General features: G+C 53.0%; 1 protein-coding gene across 3 annotated transcripts in view; it reads right to left on the reverse strand.

The window, feature by feature from the left end:
• LOC125627550 (gametocyte-specific factor 1) overlaps nt 1–1,941 on the reverse strand; it is a 31,048-nt gene extending 29,107 nt beyond the window's left edge. The window contains exons 1-2 of one of the 3 annotated variants that reach the window (XM_075121828.1): nt 1,787–1,941; nt 1,391–1,425 (exon numbers count right to left, since the gene is read on the reverse strand). The gene's annotated coding sequence lies outside the window, so the exon portion shown is untranslated. Of the gene's footprint in view, nt 1–1,390; nt 1,716–1,786 lie in introns of those variants that run through there. The other 2 variants (XM_075121830.1, XM_075121829.1) reach the window with 2 other exon arrangements.
• Nucleotides 1,942–16,948: the final 15,007 nt, after the last annotated feature.

Below are 16,948 nucleotides of genomic sequence, written 5' to 3' on the forward strand. Positions count from 1 at the left end.
GAGGCCCTGTTCTTAGGCTAAGGCCTTTGGCTAAGCAGCAGAGGCAGCCATAAGCTAGGAAGCGAACAGTCACATCCTCACATTCCAAACTAGTCACATTGAAATAAGGTGCTATTGGGCTGTTAGGCACTATCAGGACAGGATTGTATGCCTATCACTTCAAGAGAAAGGGAAGTGCCTAGAAAATGTAAAAGGAAACTTAGTTTGATAGCATCCTGTCTGGCAAGAACTCACTTACCAATAGCTGGGATGTGGAATCCTCACTTCTGTATTGTTTTGTCATTATAGTTCCCACTTTGCTGTTGTTTGTCTGTATAATCTCTGTCTGTGACTGTTTCTGTCTGCTGTATAATTAATTTTGCTGGGTGTAAACTAATTAAGGTGGTGGGATATAATTGGGTACATAATCATGTTACAATATGTTAGGATTGGTTAATTAAATTTCAGGAAAATGATTGGTTAAGGTGTAGCAAAGCAGAACTCAAGTTTTACTATATAGTCTGCAGTCAATCAGGAAGTAGGGGGGTGGGCGTGGGCATGCAGGTGAGGGAGATGGGAACAGGGAATGGGGGTAAGAAAATTGGAATCATGTTTTGCTAAAGGGGGAAATGGGAACAGGGAATGGGAGTAAGGAAGTTGGAATCATGTTTGGCTAAGGGTAGGAATGGGAACAGGGACCCAGGTGTAAGGCTCTGTGGTGTCAGAGCTGGGAAGGAGGATACTAAGGAAGGAAACTGGAGTCATGCTTGCTGGAAGTTCACCCCAATAAACATCGAATTGTTTGCACCTTTGGACTTCGGGTATTGTTGCTCTCTGTTCATGCGAGAAGGACCAGGGAAGTAAGTGGGTGAAGGAATAAGCCCCCTAACAGTCTTTCTAAAATTTGATGGAGAATCTACAACAGTTAGTAATTTTTCCAGTGGTTAGTTATCCTCACTGTTAAAAATAAACCTTATTTCCATTCTGCATTTTTCTAGCTTCAACTTCCAGGCACTGGAAATAACTTTAAAGTCATTTCAATTTATCCATCACAGCTATTAAGTGTCAAAGATCAACTGCACTACAGCAAGTGGTAGACTTTACATCTACGCTGTACATGCATAGGATACAAGCTTATTCTTGGGGGCCCACGTATAATGTAGGGTACCGGGAACCACGTATTCTTGTGCTCCACAGAGAAAAGGTTTCCTCCAAGATGCTAAAATCCACAGATTTTTGTCTGAAACATCCTCTTTTCCCAATACATTTAAGAGGATTCAAAGAACCAGTTCCCAAGAAAAATTAAGCCATGTATTTGGGCAGCTCAGTTATCTTTTCTTATACACATTTAAAGTAATACTCCATCCTGAGCCCCTCCACCTGCCTGAGAGGTCAACACGTTTACACCTACCTTGTGGCTCATGATCTGTATGAAGAACTTTGTTCCTGATGTTTAAGTTAAAACAAACAAAAAACGCAAAGAGTTAGATTCTCTCCTGTCTTCACTGCAATTCATACAATTTGAATGCATCGGTCATCTAAAAAAAATCCTTCCCCCCAAGATTATAAGTCTAAATAAGACAGAATTTAAAGGACTGCACAGTCTAGAGACAACCTGAATCTCAGATCTGGTTGCCCATCAGAAAATATGTTTGCTACCCCGCTGGCCCAGCCGGGGAAAGGGAAGGGCTACCCGGCCGGGGGGAGGGCGAGGGAGAAGGAGGGGATGGGGAAGGGCTACCTGGCCGGGGGGAGGGAAGAGGTTACCGCCCGGGGGAGGGGAAGGGAACCCGGCGGGAGGCGTTACCCAGCAGACTTTGCGCCGAACCGGGGGCGCGTGGTCTCAGTGCGAAGGCGGCTCCTGCAGCTCCGGAGCAGGCACCGCGAAGCTCCCGCGTCCCGCGCCGTGAGACCACAGCGAGGCTCCAACCCCCCGCCCCCCTTCAGGCACCACAGCGAGGCGCTCACCCCCCCTCCCCTCAGGCACCACAGCGAGGCGCTCACCCCTCCCTCCCCTCAGGCACCACAGCGAGGCTCCAACCCCCGCCCCCCTTCAGGCACCACAGCGAGGCTCCAACCCCCCCTCCCCTCCGGCACCCCAGCGAGGCTGCTCAAGTCAGCCCGCCCACGGAAGGGGCGGAGTGGGAGGGGCCTGAGCACTCGGCACTCGGCGCAGGGGTTAGCTGGCGCCCCCCAGGGTCGGGCTTGGATTGGAGCAGGCCGTGTTGGGAGGGCGGGGCGAATAGGGGGAGTGCGGCTAAGGGGCCATGGTGCAGGCTGGGACAGCAGTGGTGGCAGGGGATGGAGCGCAGCCTGGATGGTAGAGCAGTGCATGCTGGGAACGTGGGTCAGAGGTGGAGCAGTGCAGGCTGAGACAGCAGCTGAGGGGCAGGAGCAGTGCATGCTGGGAACGTGGGTCAGAGGTGGAGCAGTGCAGGCTGGGACAGCAGCTGAGGGGCAGGAGCAGTGCATGCTGGGAACGTGGGTCAGAGGTGGAGCAGTGCAGGCTGGGACAGCAGCTGAGGGGCAGGAGCAGTGCATGCTGGGAACGTGGGTCAGAGGTGGAGCAGTGCAGGCTGGGACAGCAGCTGAGGGGCAGGAGCAGTGCATGCTGGGAGCGTGGGTCAGAGGTGGAGCGGTGCAGGCTGGGACAGCAGCTGAGGGGCAGGAGCAGTGCATGCTGGGAGCGTGGGTCAGAGGTGGAGCGGTGCAGGCTGGGACAGCAGCTGAGGGGCAGGAGCAGTGCATGCTGGGAGCGTGGGTCAGAGGTGAAGCAGTGTGTGCTGGGACAGCAGCTGACAGGGGAGCTGTGCACTCTGGGAGTGCAGCTTGAGGGTCTGGGAGCTGTTTATGCTTAAGGTTACCAACTGTCTAATTGCACAAAAACAAACACCCTAGCCTTTCTTCTTCCCCTTCCCCCCCCTCACTACATTCCCCCTCCCTCGGTGGCTCGCTCTCCCCCACCCTCAATCATTTTCGCTAGGCTGGGGCAGGGGATTGGGGTATGGGAGGGGGTGAGGACTCTAACTGGGGGTGCAGACTCTGGGGTGGGGCCAGAAATGAGGGGTTCAGGCAGGAGGGGGCTCTGGGCTGGGGCAGGGAGTTGGAGTGCAGGAGGAGGTGAGGGTTCCAGCTGGAGTGCGGGCTCCAGGTTGGGGCTAGGGATGAGGGGTTTGGGGTGTAGGAGGGGGCTCCAGGCTGGGGGCCAAGGGATTCAGAGTGTGGGAGGAGGCTGTGGGTTCAGGCAAGGGGTTGGGGTGTGGGGGAGAGTGAGGGCTGGGGCTGGAGTCTCTGGGGTGTGGCCAGGGATGAGGGGTTTGTGGTGCAGGAGGGGGCTCCAGGCTGGGGCTGAGGAATTCAGAGTGTGGGAGGGGGCTGTGGGTTGAGGTAGGGGGTTGGGGTGCAGGAGTGGGTATGGACAAGTTAAGGAAGTATGGGCTGGATGAATGCACTATAAGGTGGGTAGAAAGTTGGCTAGATTGTCGGGCTCAACGGGTAGTGATCAATGGCTCTATGTCTAGTTGGCAGCCGGTGTCAAGTGGAGTGCCCCAGGGGTCGGTCCTGGGGCCGGTTTTGTTCAATATCTTCATAAATGATCTGGAGGATGGTGTGGATTGCACTCTCAGCAAATTTGCGGATGATACTAAACTGGGAGGAGTGGTAGGATACAGAGGGACTAGACAAATTGGAGGATTGGGCCAAAAGAAATCTGATGAGGTTCAATAAGGATAAGTGCAGGGTCCTGCACTTAGGACGGAAGAACCCAATGCACAGCTACAGACTAGGGACCGAATGACTCGGCAGCAGTTCTGCGGAAAAGGACCTAGGGGTGACAGTGGACGAGAAGCTGGATATGAGTCAGCAGTTTGCCCTTGTTGCCAAGAAGGCCAATGGCATTTTGGGATGTATAAGTAGGGGCATAGCGAGCAGATCGAGGGACGTGATCGTCCCCCTCTATTCGACATTGGTGAGGCCTCATCTGGAGTACTGTGTCCAGTTTTGGGCCCCACACTACAAGAAGGATGTGGATAAATTGGAAAGAGTTCAGCGAAGGGCAACAAAAATGATTAGGGGTCTGGAAAACATGAGTTATGAGGAGAGGCTGGGGGAGCTGGGATTGTTTAGTCTGCAGAAGAGAAGAATGAAGAGGGATTTGATAGCTGCTTTCAACTACCTGAGAGGTGGTTCCAGAGAGGATGGTTCTAGACTATTCTCAGTGGTGGTAGAGGACAGGACAAGGAGTAATGGTCTCAAGTTGCAGTGGGGGAGGTTTAGGTTGGATATTAGGAAAAACTTTTTCACTAGGAGGGTGGTGAAACACTGGAATGCGTTGCCTAGGGAGGTGGTGGAATCTCCTTCCTTAGAAGTTTTTAAGGTCAGGCTTGACAAAGCCCTGGCTGGGATGATTTAATTGGGTATGGGTCCTGCTTTTGAGCAGGGGGTTGGACTAGATGACCTCCTGAGGTCCCTTCCAACCCTGATATTCTATGATTCTATGACTCCAGCTAATGGTGCAGGCGGGAGCTCTGGGTTTGGGGGAGGGGCTCAGGGCTGGAGCAGGGGGTTGGGGCACATGCTTACCTCAGTGAGCGGGGCTAAGGCAGGCTCCCTGCCTGTCCTGGCTCTGCGCTTGACCTGGAAGTGGCCAGCAGCAGGTCCGGCTCCTAGGCTGGGGGCTCGGTGCGCTGCTCTCACCCGCAAGCACTGACACCCCCTACGCCCCCGCTCCCATTAGCTGCAGTTCCCAACCAATGGGAGTGTGGAGCTGGTGCTCGGGGTGGGGGCAGCACACAGAGCCCCATGGCTCCCGCGCCTAGGAGCTGGACCTGCTGGCCACTTCTGGGGCGCAACGCAGTGCCAGGACAGGTCGGGACTAGCCTGCCTTAGCCCTGCAGCACCGCCGACCGGACTTTTAACGGGACCCTTTCCAGGGTCCCTTTCCAACTGGGCGTTCCGGTCAAAAAACAGACACCTGGCAACCCTATGTACGCTGGGAGTGTGGTCAAGTAGGGAGGGGTGTCTGCTCATGAGCTATGGGCTGCCCTGCTTAGACTAAGCTGCCCGGCCCATGCTGGGGCCTCTGGAAGTTGTCACTTCAGTCCCATGATGTGCTTTTGCTCTGAAATGTGACTAGCTAAAAATGGCAGCTCCTTAGCTGGCCTGCTCTCTCTGTCTGTGTCTGTGTCTGTGCGCGCGCGCATCTCCTTAGCTGGCCTGCTCTGTGTGTGTGTGTGTGTGTTGGAATCAGAGCTGTGACAAAAGTGAGCAGGGGGAGGATTTGTTGCATTTTGCTCGTCTTAACTCTGCAGAGCCAGCCCAGCTACATGAGAGAGCGCTCAGGTGTAGTCTGCATCATCATCATTGTTATTTATTTGTATTAGCATAGTGCCCAGGAGCCCTAGTCATGGACAAAGATCTGTTGTGCTAGGCACTGTATAGTGATTAAACAAATGCAACATTAACAGAATTAATATATTGCCGCTATATAAATCCACACTACATCCATATCTTGAATACTGTGTGCAGATGTGGTCGCCCCATCTCAAAAAGATATATTGGAAATGGAAAAGATACAGAAAGGGGCAACAAAAATGATTAGGGGTATGGAACAGCTTCCTTATAAGGAGAGAGAAGACTGGGACTTTTCAGCTTGGAAAAGGAATGACTAAGGGGGGATATGATTGAGGTCTATAAAATCATGACTGGTGTGGAGAAACTAAATAAGGAAGTGCTATTTCTACTTCTCATAACACAAGAACTAGAGGTCACCAAATGAAATTAATAGGCAACAGGCTTAAAACAAACAAAAGGAAGTATTTCTTCACACAATGCACAGTCAACCTGTGGAACTCCTTGCCAGAGGAAGTTGTGAAGGCCAAGACTATAACAGGGTTTAAGAAAGAACTAGATAAGTTCATGAATTAGTCAGGATGAGCAGGGATGCAAAACCAAGCTCTGAAGTGTACCTAGGCTCTGTTTGCCAGAAGCTGGGAATGGGCCAACACTAGGTAAGGAGGAATTCTAGGCTACCCTGAGCTGTATGGTTATGACACTATCTGACCCCCCTGCTGGGTCCCAAGGCCATAGAGCCATTCAGCCAAATGGATGGTATTGAGATGGGGGACTATGACCTGTTCAAAGAGGCTTTGCTGCTGAAGTATGAACTGACCCCTGAGGCGTACAGGAAACGATTCCGGGGTGTACGCAAGACCCCAGGTGTCACAAGGAGGTCGCCAATCTGCTGGGGGAATATCTCCGTAGGTGTGGGAAGGGCACAGGGGCCACTACCACAGAGGAGGTGTGTAACCCGGTGGGGTTGGGGCAGCTGTATGACATCTGCCCTCCAGACCTTAAGATGTGGTTAGTGGACTGGAAGCCTAAAGATCTGCGCAGTGCAGGGGCACTAGTGGATGAGTTTGTGAACAGCAGATGGGGGCAGGAGGGAGCTCCACATCAGGAATTATGATGTGATTGGAATAACAGAGACTTGGTGGGATAACTCACATGACTGGAGTACCATCATGGATGGATATAAACTGTTCAGGAAGGACAGGCAGGGCAGAAAAGGTGGGAGAGTTGCACTGTATGTAAGATTGAAACTGCAGAAAAACCTGAGTGTCTCTGGATTAAGTTTAGAAGTGTGAGCAACAAGGGTGATGTTGTGGTGGGATAGACCACCGGACCGGGGGATGAGGCTTTCTTCCAGCAACTCACAGAAGTTACTAGATCGCAGGCCCTGGTTCTCATGGGAGACTTCAATCACCCTGATATCTGCTGGGAGAGCAATACAGCGGTGCACAGACAATCCAGGAAGTTTTTGGAAAGTGTAGGGAACAATTTCCTGGTACAAGTGCTGGAGGAACCAACTAAGGGCAGAGCTCTTCTTGACCTGCTGCTCACAAACTGGGAAGAATTAGTAGGGGAAGCTAAAGTGGATGGGAACCTGGGAGGCAGTGACCATGAGATGGTTGAGTTCAGGATCCTGACACAGGGAAGAAAGGAGAGCAGCAGAATATGGACCGTGGACTTCAGAAAAGCGGACTTTGACTCCCTCAGGGAACTGATGGGCAGGATCCCCTGGGAGAATAACATGAGGGGGAAAGGAGTCCAGGAGAGCTGGCTGTATTTTAAAGAATCCTTATTGAGGTTACAGGGACAAACCATCCCAATGTGTAGAAAGAATAGTAAATATGGCAGGCGACCAGCTTGGCTTAACTGTGAAATCCTTGCTGATCTTAAACACAAAAAAGAAGCATACAAGAAGTGGAAGACTGGACAAATGACCAGGGAAGAGTATAAAAATATTGCTCAAGCATGCAGGAGTGAAATCAGGAAGGCCAAATCACACCTGGAGTTGCAGCTAGCAAGAGATGTTAAGAGTAACAAGAAGGGTTTCTTCAGGTATGTTAGCAACAAGAAGAAAGTCAAGGAAAGTGTGGGCCCCTTACTGAATGAGGGAGGCAACCTAGTGGCAGAGGATGTGGAAAAAGCAAATGTACTCAATGCTTTTTTTGCCTCTGTCTTCACGAACAAGGTCGGCTCCCAGACTACTGCACTGGGCAGCACAGCATTGGGAGGAGGTGACCAGCGCTCTGGAGAAAGAAGTGGTTCGGGACTATTTAGAAAAGCTGGGAGAGCACAAGTCCATGGGGCCGGATGCGCTGCATCTGAGAGTGCTAAAGGAGTTGGCAGATGTGATTGCAGAGCCATTGGCCATTCTCTTTGAAAACTCATGGCGATCGGGGGAAGTCCTTGATGGCTGGAAAAAGGCTAATGTAGTGCCCATCTTTAAAAAAGGGAAGGAGGATGATCCTGGGAACTACAGGCCAGTCAGCCTCACCTTAGTCCCTGGAAAAATCATGGAGCAGGTCCTCAGGGAATCAATTCTGAAGCACTTAGAGGGCAGGAAAGTGATCAGGAACAGTCAGCATGGATTCACCAAGGGCAAGTCATGCCTGAGTAATCTAATTGCCTTCTATGACGAGATAACCGGCTCTGTGGATGAGGGGAAAGCGGTGGACATGTTGTTCCTTGACTTTAGCAAAGCTTCTGACACGGTCTCCCACAGTGTTCTTGCCAGCAAGTTAAAGAAGTATGGGCTGGATGAATGGACTATAAGGTGGATAGAAAGTTGGCTAGATTGTCGGGCTCAACGGGTAGTGATCAATGGCTCCATGTCTAGGTGGCAGCCGGTATCAAGTGGAGTGCCCCAAGGGTCGGTCCTGGGGCCGGTTTTGTTCAATGTCTTCATAAATCTGGAGGATGGTGTGGATTGCACCCTCAGCAAGTTTGCAGAGGACACTAAACTGGGAGGAGTGGTAGATACACCGGAGGGTAGGGATGGGATACAGAGGGACCTAGACAAGTTGGAGGATTGTGCCAAAAGAAATCTGATGAGGTTCAACAAGGACAAGTGCAGAGTCCTGCACTTAGGATGGAAGAATCCCATGCACCGCTACAGACTAGGGACCGAATGGCTCGGCAACAGTTCTGCAGAAAAGGACCTGGGGTGAGAGTGGACGAGAAGCTGGATATGAGTCAACAGTGTGCCTTTGTTGCCAAGAAGGCCAACGACATTTTGGGATGTATAAGTAGGGGCATTGGCAGCAGATCGAGGGACGTGATCGTTCCCCTCTATTTGACATTGGTGAGGCCTCATCTGGAGTACTGTGCCCAGTTTTGGGCCCCACATTACAAGAAGGATGTGAAAAAATTGGAAAGAGTCCAGCGGAGGGCAACAAAAATGATTAGGGGACTGGAATACATGACTTATGAGGAGAGGCTGAGGGTACTGGGATTGTTTAGTCTGCAGAAGAGGGGGGATTTGATAGCTGCTTTCAACTACCTGAAAGAGGGTTCCAAAGAGGATAGATCTAGACTGTTCTCAGTGGTGGTAGATGACAGAACGGGGAGTAATGGTCTCAAGATGCAGTGGGGGAGGTTTAGGTTGGATATAAGGAAAAACGTTTTCACTAGGAGGGTGGTGAAGCACTGGAATGCATTACCTAGGGAGGTGGTGGACTCTCCTTCCTTAGATATTTTTAAGGTCAGGCTTGACAAAGCCCTGGCTGGGATGATTTAGTTGGGGATTGGTCCTGCTTTGAGTAAGGGGTTGGACTAGATGACCTCCTGAGGTCCCTTCCAACCCTGATATTCTATGACTCAGAAGGGGGGTCACACAGAGACCTCTCCAGGGTGGGACTCCAGGAAGCCCAACTCACTGGTGCCCCTGAAGGCCGGGGCAGGCTGACCCCCCGTGGGACTTGAGGGACCTGAAATGTAATTACTGTGGCCAAAAAGGACACAAGGTGGCTCAATGACTGAAGATGGAGGAAATGGCAGCCAAGCAGAACCCGTGGGGGGTCAACCGAAGCCCACCAAGAGGGGGCACCGCGGGTCCAGGGGGCCGCAGTCGACAGGGCTATGCTGGGAGTGGGGGAGGGGACACTGAGTGAGGGTAGGGCTTGACGGTGCTGGGCCAGAGCCTCTGTCCCAAGGTGGGGAAACTGAGGCACCACCAACCAGGGCTGTACCCTCAAACCCAGCAGCCAAATTCCAGATGGAGCTTCAGGAGGATCCCTCCTTAGAGAAGCCGAGGGCCCTTGCTGGCCACAGTGGTGCAGGATCCCAGGGGGAGGACTGCCGGGAGGGATTCCTGTACCGGGAATGAGCTGTGTCAAGTTTCCTTCCCCACTCTGAACTCTAGGGTACAGATGTGGGGACCTGCATGAAAACCCTCCTAAGCTTATTTTTACCAGCTTAGGTTAAAACTTCCCCAAGGTACAAAATTATTTTACTCTTGGATTTCCACTGCCACCACCAAACTTTATCTGGGTTTACTGGGAAAACGTAGTTTGGACACGTCTTTCGCCCCAGAATCCTCCCAACCCTTGCACCCCACTTCCTGGGGAAGGTTTGGTAAAAATCCTCACCAATTTGCACAGGTGACCACAGACCCAAACCCTTGGATCTTAGAACAATGAAAAAGCATTCAGTTTTCTTACAAGAAGACTTTTAATAGAAGTAAAGGAATCACCTCTGTAAAATCAGGATGGTAAATACCTTACAGGGTAATTAGATTCAAAACATAGAGAATCCCTCTAGGAAAAACCTTAAGTTACAAAAAAGACACACAGACAGGAATAGTCATTCTATTCAGCACAGCTCTTTTCTCAGCCATTTAAAGAAATCATAATCTAACACATACCTAGCAAGATTACTTACTAAAAGTTCTAAGACTCCATTCCTGTTCTGTCCCCGGCAAAAGCAGCACACAGACAAACACAGACCATTTGTTTTACTCCCTCCTCCCAGCTTTTGAAAGTATCTTGTCTCCTCATTGGTCATTTTGGTCAGGTGCCAGCGAGGTTACCTTTAGCTTCTTAACCCTTTACAGGTGAGAGGATTTTTCCTCTGGCTAGGAGGGATTTTAAAGGGGTTTACCCTTCCCTTTATATTTATGACAGGCTGGTTCAGGGCCAACTGAACCTTGGAAAGCCAGGAGGCAATTGGTGGTCCTCCCCCAGAGATACCACCACAGACTGTTGTACTTGGCCCATAATATTCCCCTTTCAGGGAATCTGGTGCACCAGGCAGAGGCTGCTGCAGAACTTTTAGTGGCCCGGGGCCTTTGACGCCGTCCAACAGTATTGCAGGTCCTGGGACTCCTGCCAGAGGGTGGGGAAGGCCCAGGATAAGTGTAAAGCAGCTCTGAGACCTCTGCCCATCATAGAGGAGCCTTTCCAGAGGGTGGCCATGGACATAGTGGGGCCCCTCAGCAGGGCAACCCGGTCGGGGAAGAAATACATTCTGGTGGTGGTAGATTTCGCTATGCGCTACCCCGAGGCAGTGGCCATGTCGTCTATGGAGGCAGACACCGTGGCAGACGCGCTGCTCACCATTTTCAGCAGAGTGGGGTTCCCCAAGGAGGTCCTTACAGACCAGAGGTCCAACTTCATGTCAACCCTGCTCCAGTGCTTGTGGGAGAAGTGTGGGGTCCGACACACCTGGGCCTCAGCATGTCACCCTCAGTCCAATGGGCTGGGGGAGAGGTTCAATGGGACCCTAAAGATGATGCTGAAAACCTTTATGGACCAGCACCCACAGGACTGGGAGAAGTATTTACCCCACCTGCTGTTCACATACAGGGAAGTGCCCCAGGAATCCACAGGGTTTTCCCCTTTCAAGTTGTTGTATAGGAGGAGGGTGAGGGGACCCCTCGACTTGATGAGGGACGAGTGCAGGGGGAAGGCCTCCCCTGATGGAGTATATACTGACCTTTCTGGAAAAGCTCGTGGAGCTCATGGGCTTGGCCAGGGGAAACCTAGCCAGGGCACAGAGGAAGCAGAAGGTCTGGTACGACCGCTCAGCACGTGCCTGCTTCTAGGCTACCAGGGACCAGGGGATACTTCTCATCCCCATGAGGAAGCACAAGCTGCAAGCTGCCTGGGACGGCCCCTTCAAGGTCATCAGACAGGTAAATGAAGTGAAATATGTAGTGGAACTGTCCATCTGGGCACACAGCCACCAGGAGCACCATGTCAACATGATGAAGCCATACTGGGACAGGGAGAAGTTGGGGCTGGCTGGGTGTGGGCAGTGGGAGGAGAAGGGAGAGGATCCCCTGGTGGGACTCCTCCCTGAGGTGGGGGCTGACCCCTCGCTGGAATCAATTCTCCTCTCAGACCAGCTAACCCCTGCCCCGCAGGCAGAGATCAGAGAGGTGCTGCCTTCACACCGGCAGCTGTTCTCCAACTGGCCTGGGCTCACTAACCTGGCTGTTCACCGGGTGGAGACGGGAGCCAACCTTCTCATCAGGTGTTCCCCATTCAGGGTCACTGGGAAAACAGCCCAGGACCTGGAGAGAGAGGTTGGAGACATGCTGGCTTTAGGGGTGATCCAGCTGTCCTCCAGCCCCTGGGCCTCGCCCATGGTGCTGGTCCCCAAGGAGGACGGGTCAATCCGGTTCTGTGTGGATATCGGAAGTTCAATGCCATCACCGTGTCCGATGCCTACCACTGATAAAATCCTAGACAAGTTGTGGGGGCGCTATCAAATCCCCCCTCACTCTTCTCTTCTGCAGACTAAAAAACCACAGTTCCCTCAGGCTCTTCCCATAAGTCACGTGCCCCAGCTCCCTCATCATTTTCATTGCCCTCCGCTGGACTCTCTCGAATTTGTCCACATCCTTTCTGTAGTGGGGGCCCAAAACTGGACACAATACTCCAGATGAGGCCTCACCAGTGCTGAATAGAGGGGAATAATCACTTCCCTTGATCTGCGGATAATGCTCCTACTAATGCAGCCCAATATGCTATTAGCCAGTCGGTCATTCGGCACCAGCCAGGGGAAGGTCTCACACCCGGGTCATTCTGGATCAGAAGCGTGTTTGGGGAGATGGGAGCTGAACACGGACCCCTCTCCAAACTCCCAGCAGCCCCCAGGGCCTCGTCCCTGCGATCCCTCTACCACCATGGGCACAGGGACCCTCAGCCAGCCCCCCCATAGGGCCCAACAGCGGGGAACCCAGCCCCTTACCTGGCTGGTCCCTCCCACGGCCTTGACGCTGGCCCCAGTTCAGCCCCGTTCCCCCACTCTGCAGGGCTCTGGAGAAGCCTCCACTGGCAGCTTTGCCGCTGGCGCTCTGTGGCAGCTCCTGCCGAGGCCCCAGGACCCAGGCCGGGCAGCGCTGCCCTCCCAGGGGGCTCGTTAGCCAGGGCCATGCAGAAGCCTGGGGCCCAAAAGCCAACCATGGCTCGCCAGCCGGGAGCGGGTTTCCTTGACACCTGGATACCCCAGGGGGCCAGATCCTAAAGAGCAGGAGGGGAAGATGCAGAAAGAGGAGAGCTGTGCCCAGGGCCGTGGAGCGGGGGGATGGGACAGAGCGACGTTTAAACCAGAGGGGCGGAGGGCGTGCCCCATCTTCCTCAGAGCCCTGGCCCCAGGGGTGGGGGCTGGAAAGTGACTTGCCTTGCCCCAGAGTGCCAAGGCCACTGGCTGTACCGGAGAGACAGGGCAGCTGCAGGAAACCGCCCCCCCCCCTCCCCCTCCGAGCCGGGCTCTGTGGGGCCAGGATTCAGGCCTGGGGAACTTTGGGCCTTGTGGAGGGGACTCCAGCACTGGGGAAAGGGCCAGCTCGACTGCCCCAGAGCCCAAGGCTTGCATCACAACCCCATCCCCCACGCCAACGGCCCTGCCCTGAAGGGACCCATCTAGGGGCAGAGCAGAGCTCAGGCTCTAGCCCCAGCGTGCCAGTCCCACAGCCGGCAGGCAACGCGGGTGCTGTCCCAACAGGAACTGGACTGAGCCCCTCTCCACAGTCACCACCCACTGTCAGACACTGCTCCCCTGGGACAGATTCGAACCCGTGCCCCAGAGGGGAGAGACGCCCCCTACACCGCCAGCCCAGAATATTATTATTCATCTTACATAGCACTGTCCAGCAAAACACTTCCCAAAGGAGGTCAGTGTCATCATCCCCACTGTACACATGGGGAAACTGAGGCAGAGGGCAGGGAAGGGATTTGCTCAAGGTTACCCAGTGGCAGAGCCAGACATAGACCTCAAGTCTGCTGCATCCCAGTTCAGTGCTTTACCCACTAGGCCACACTGCCTCCCTTGACTCTGTGGCCATAGCTCGGGAGCGGCTTTCCCTCCACGCACTGCCAGGGGGAGCCATGAGATGTTTAGTATTGTCTGTCCCAAGTGTGGGGAGGCACGAGCCACCCCGGGTCCCACACAGGTGCCTCTGTCCAGACAGCACAAAGGCTGAGCGGTCCCATCAGCTTTGGTGCCCCTCTTGCGCCCCAACATTCAGAAGTCACTAGTCAGGCCTCAAAATCATGAGATTTGCTTAAAAAATCACAAGATTTTAATATTCATTTGCATTCTGGCACGGCTGTGTTTGGGAGGTGCGAGGTCTGGGGCTTCTCCTCCACGCCGAGGGTGGGCACTTTATCTAACGAAAGCGAAGATTCTTCGTTACTGATCCCATTCCAACTCACCCACCCACCCACTGCTGGGCTCACCATGCAATGATGGGCATTGGCAACGCTGGCCATTTAAGGGTTAAAGTGTGACGGGGTGTTGGTCTACCCTGGCACTAGAAGGGCAGCAGGAAGAGCAGCAGCCCCACAATTGAGCTGCCTTGGAAATTTGGGGGGGTGCATGGAACCCTTATGGTTTCACCCCTTGCAAAAAATTTTCAAAAGCCAAAAATATGTATGTGTGTGTGTGTGTGTGTGTGGTTTTTTTCATCCCCTCCCATCCACTTTCCAGTGGCAAATGAGAAAAGGACAAAGGGCAGAGAAATGGGGGAGGGAGGGGTAATTTTTCGAAGGCTTTTTTTAAATTGCTCATCAAAAACCTGAAATGTTTAGAAAGAAGCAAATTTTTTCTTCAACACTGTCAAGAAAAAGGCCAATTTACCAACAAAAAAGCTCAGGCTTTAGTTAAAAGAGGAGCAAAAGAAGCAGGGCTGAAATAGGTACAGAATATAATGAAAGGAGGGGGGTGCTCCTATTTGCCCCCCCTTCACCTGCCCCAGTGTTGCAAGGGCAATGGGACGCTCTGTGAAAGCAAATGTCAAGGGAAGTTACATAGTTAGCCAGGGGAACTCACTGCCACTAGATGTCACTGACATTGCGAGCCTGGCAGGATTCAGACAAGGATGGTGGGGGTGGGGGAGCAAGGGTGTCAGGACAGAATTTAGAAAACAGGGCACAAGGCCACTGCTGACTGTCAGGATGAGGGAGATATGCCCCCCTCCCCCGACTGGTTATGTCATCATTAGCCACTAGGAGGGGGTTCTTGCACCTTCCTCTGAAGTAGCTGGTGCTGGGGTGGCTGGCCCCATTGATCTGATTTGGGGAAGGAGGCAGCAGGGAGAGGGCAGGGTACTGGGCTAGATGGGTCCTGTGACGCTAGCAGACCAGGTGCCAGCTCATGCCCAGGCCTCACTAAACACTGACAAATGCAGAGCTTGACCCAGCCTGTGTGTTAGCTGTGTGAAAACAGCTGCTGATCAGCGTGTGTGGAGTGTTTCGACTTGTGGAATTGCTTGCAGGATTGATCTCTCCCATAACCTCTGTAGCCCGGGGTATAAAGTTAGAATGAATGTTTGCATCATAAACCTCTGTAACTGCTCTACACCACTGAGTTTGCAAGGCAGCTTGCGTCCACCTAACACTGCGTCTACACTAAAATTTGGCTCCCGCTGATGTAACTCACCTGCTTTGCCGACTTAATCATGCCACTTCCCCCAGTCAGCGTAGTTAGGTCAATGCAGCGTCAGTGTACATACTGCGTTGCTTACATCGACTGTCCCGCAATGCCCCACACTGACAGTACAATCGATACCACACACCACAGACACAAAGAGCCAGGTGTACACACACACAAGTGCTGTAACTACTGTGGCGGCTCCATGCAGGGCAATTTGATTTTGTAGTGTAGCCGTGGCCTGTGTAATTCCCCCAACAGGGGAGAAGCATGAATTAGTGTAAAGTGCTGGGCCTGCCCATTGAAACCAAACGAGCCATTGCGAAACATCCTTACTGATTGCCTCTGTTGTTAGATATTTCACTGCGTGTGTGTGTGTTCTCCCTGTGTGCTGCCCCAGCTCTGTGCAGACAGCCAGCACAGCAGACCTTGAGTGAACCGCCCAATGACCACAAGATCCGTTAAGGGACGAAGGCACCCGGCCAGGTTTATTGTTGACAAGGCATGCTAATAGCACCTGGCAGACTCTACGAGGATACTAAGACACGTATGCCTGTGACAATGGACGCAGCTCAGTGAATGGTGGGACTTTCCATTGCCTTCTTGGCTGGACCAACACATTCTCTCAGAGATACCCTGATACAAACAAGCTGCCCCTCTGACTTAGATACTGCCCTCTGACCTGGCTAGTTATTGTCCACTTTTTTTGTACATGTTGGTTTGATTAAAACATTTGTATTTATTACGTTGCTATTTGACCTTATCTTTTAGGAGGGCTCAGTGTGTTCCTGTTATCCTTGGGGAATGTTTTTGTGCCATTCTTGATATTGTGGTTTTTGTACCACGCTTCTGGAATGTGTTTGTGTGAGTCCTTTGTGGCGAGCACTGTCCAGGACTGCGCGTTTCTGCACGATCAGCGCTGGGCTGGCCAGATTCTGGGAACGTGCAAGTGGGCAGGGCCTGATGTTTGCTCACAGCAGGGAGAGGGGATACTGGGCTGGATAGGCCCTGTAGGAACCAGCCAGGCTGAGTTTCCTGCAGGGCAGAGGGAGGTGACTGGGCCTCGTTAGATGCAGCCTGGGGGGCTGGCTGTGGTGAGGGGGTCTTGGGCTTTGGGGGGGTTCTCTGCAACAAGCTGTCTCTGTGACTGATGCTGATCACACTACGCTGCCCCCTTCTTAAAGCCCAGCCCAGCAGCTGGAGCCCACCCAGTAATTAGGAAATGAGATTTAATTTCAGGCAACAAAATGCCACGAAAGTGGCGGGTGAGCCGGCTTTGGGCTGTGCGGTAAGATGATAAGCAGCATCACACGTGCTGGTTGGTTGCATAAGTGTGAACTTGGCTCAGGCTGGTCGCCTTCCCCACCCCCCGCCCAGCCCTGGAGGTTGGGGGCCGACTCTGGGGAGGGCTGGGGAACGAGATGCTGGGTCCCTGCCCGGGAGAAGGGGTGTGCGCTGGGCATCATTCTGGGATTGCTCAGCCCCCAGCATGGCCTGGCCCAGGGCAGGGACCCAGCAGTCCATACCCACAAGGGATGGGCAGGTTGGGGACAGGGCTAGCTCAGTTTGGGTTTGGTGAACTCTGATCTTTAGACAATATTTCCTCTAGGGCCCATTGGATGCACCCGTACTGCCTACAGGGGGCACTGCTGCTGCATGGGGGTATCACCCACCCGCACCTCCTGCCTCCCACTGCCCCACCCCAAATCACCCCGTGGCCCCTCCACCCATGCACTGTATACAGCTTGCA

Source organism: Caretta caretta, chromosome 20 (assembly GCF_965140235.1).
Source record: "Caretta caretta isolate rCarCar2 chromosome 20, rCarCar1.hap1, whole genome shotgun sequence".
NCBI classification, from domain to species: Eukaryota; Metazoa; Chordata; order Testudines; family Cheloniidae; genus Caretta; species Caretta caretta.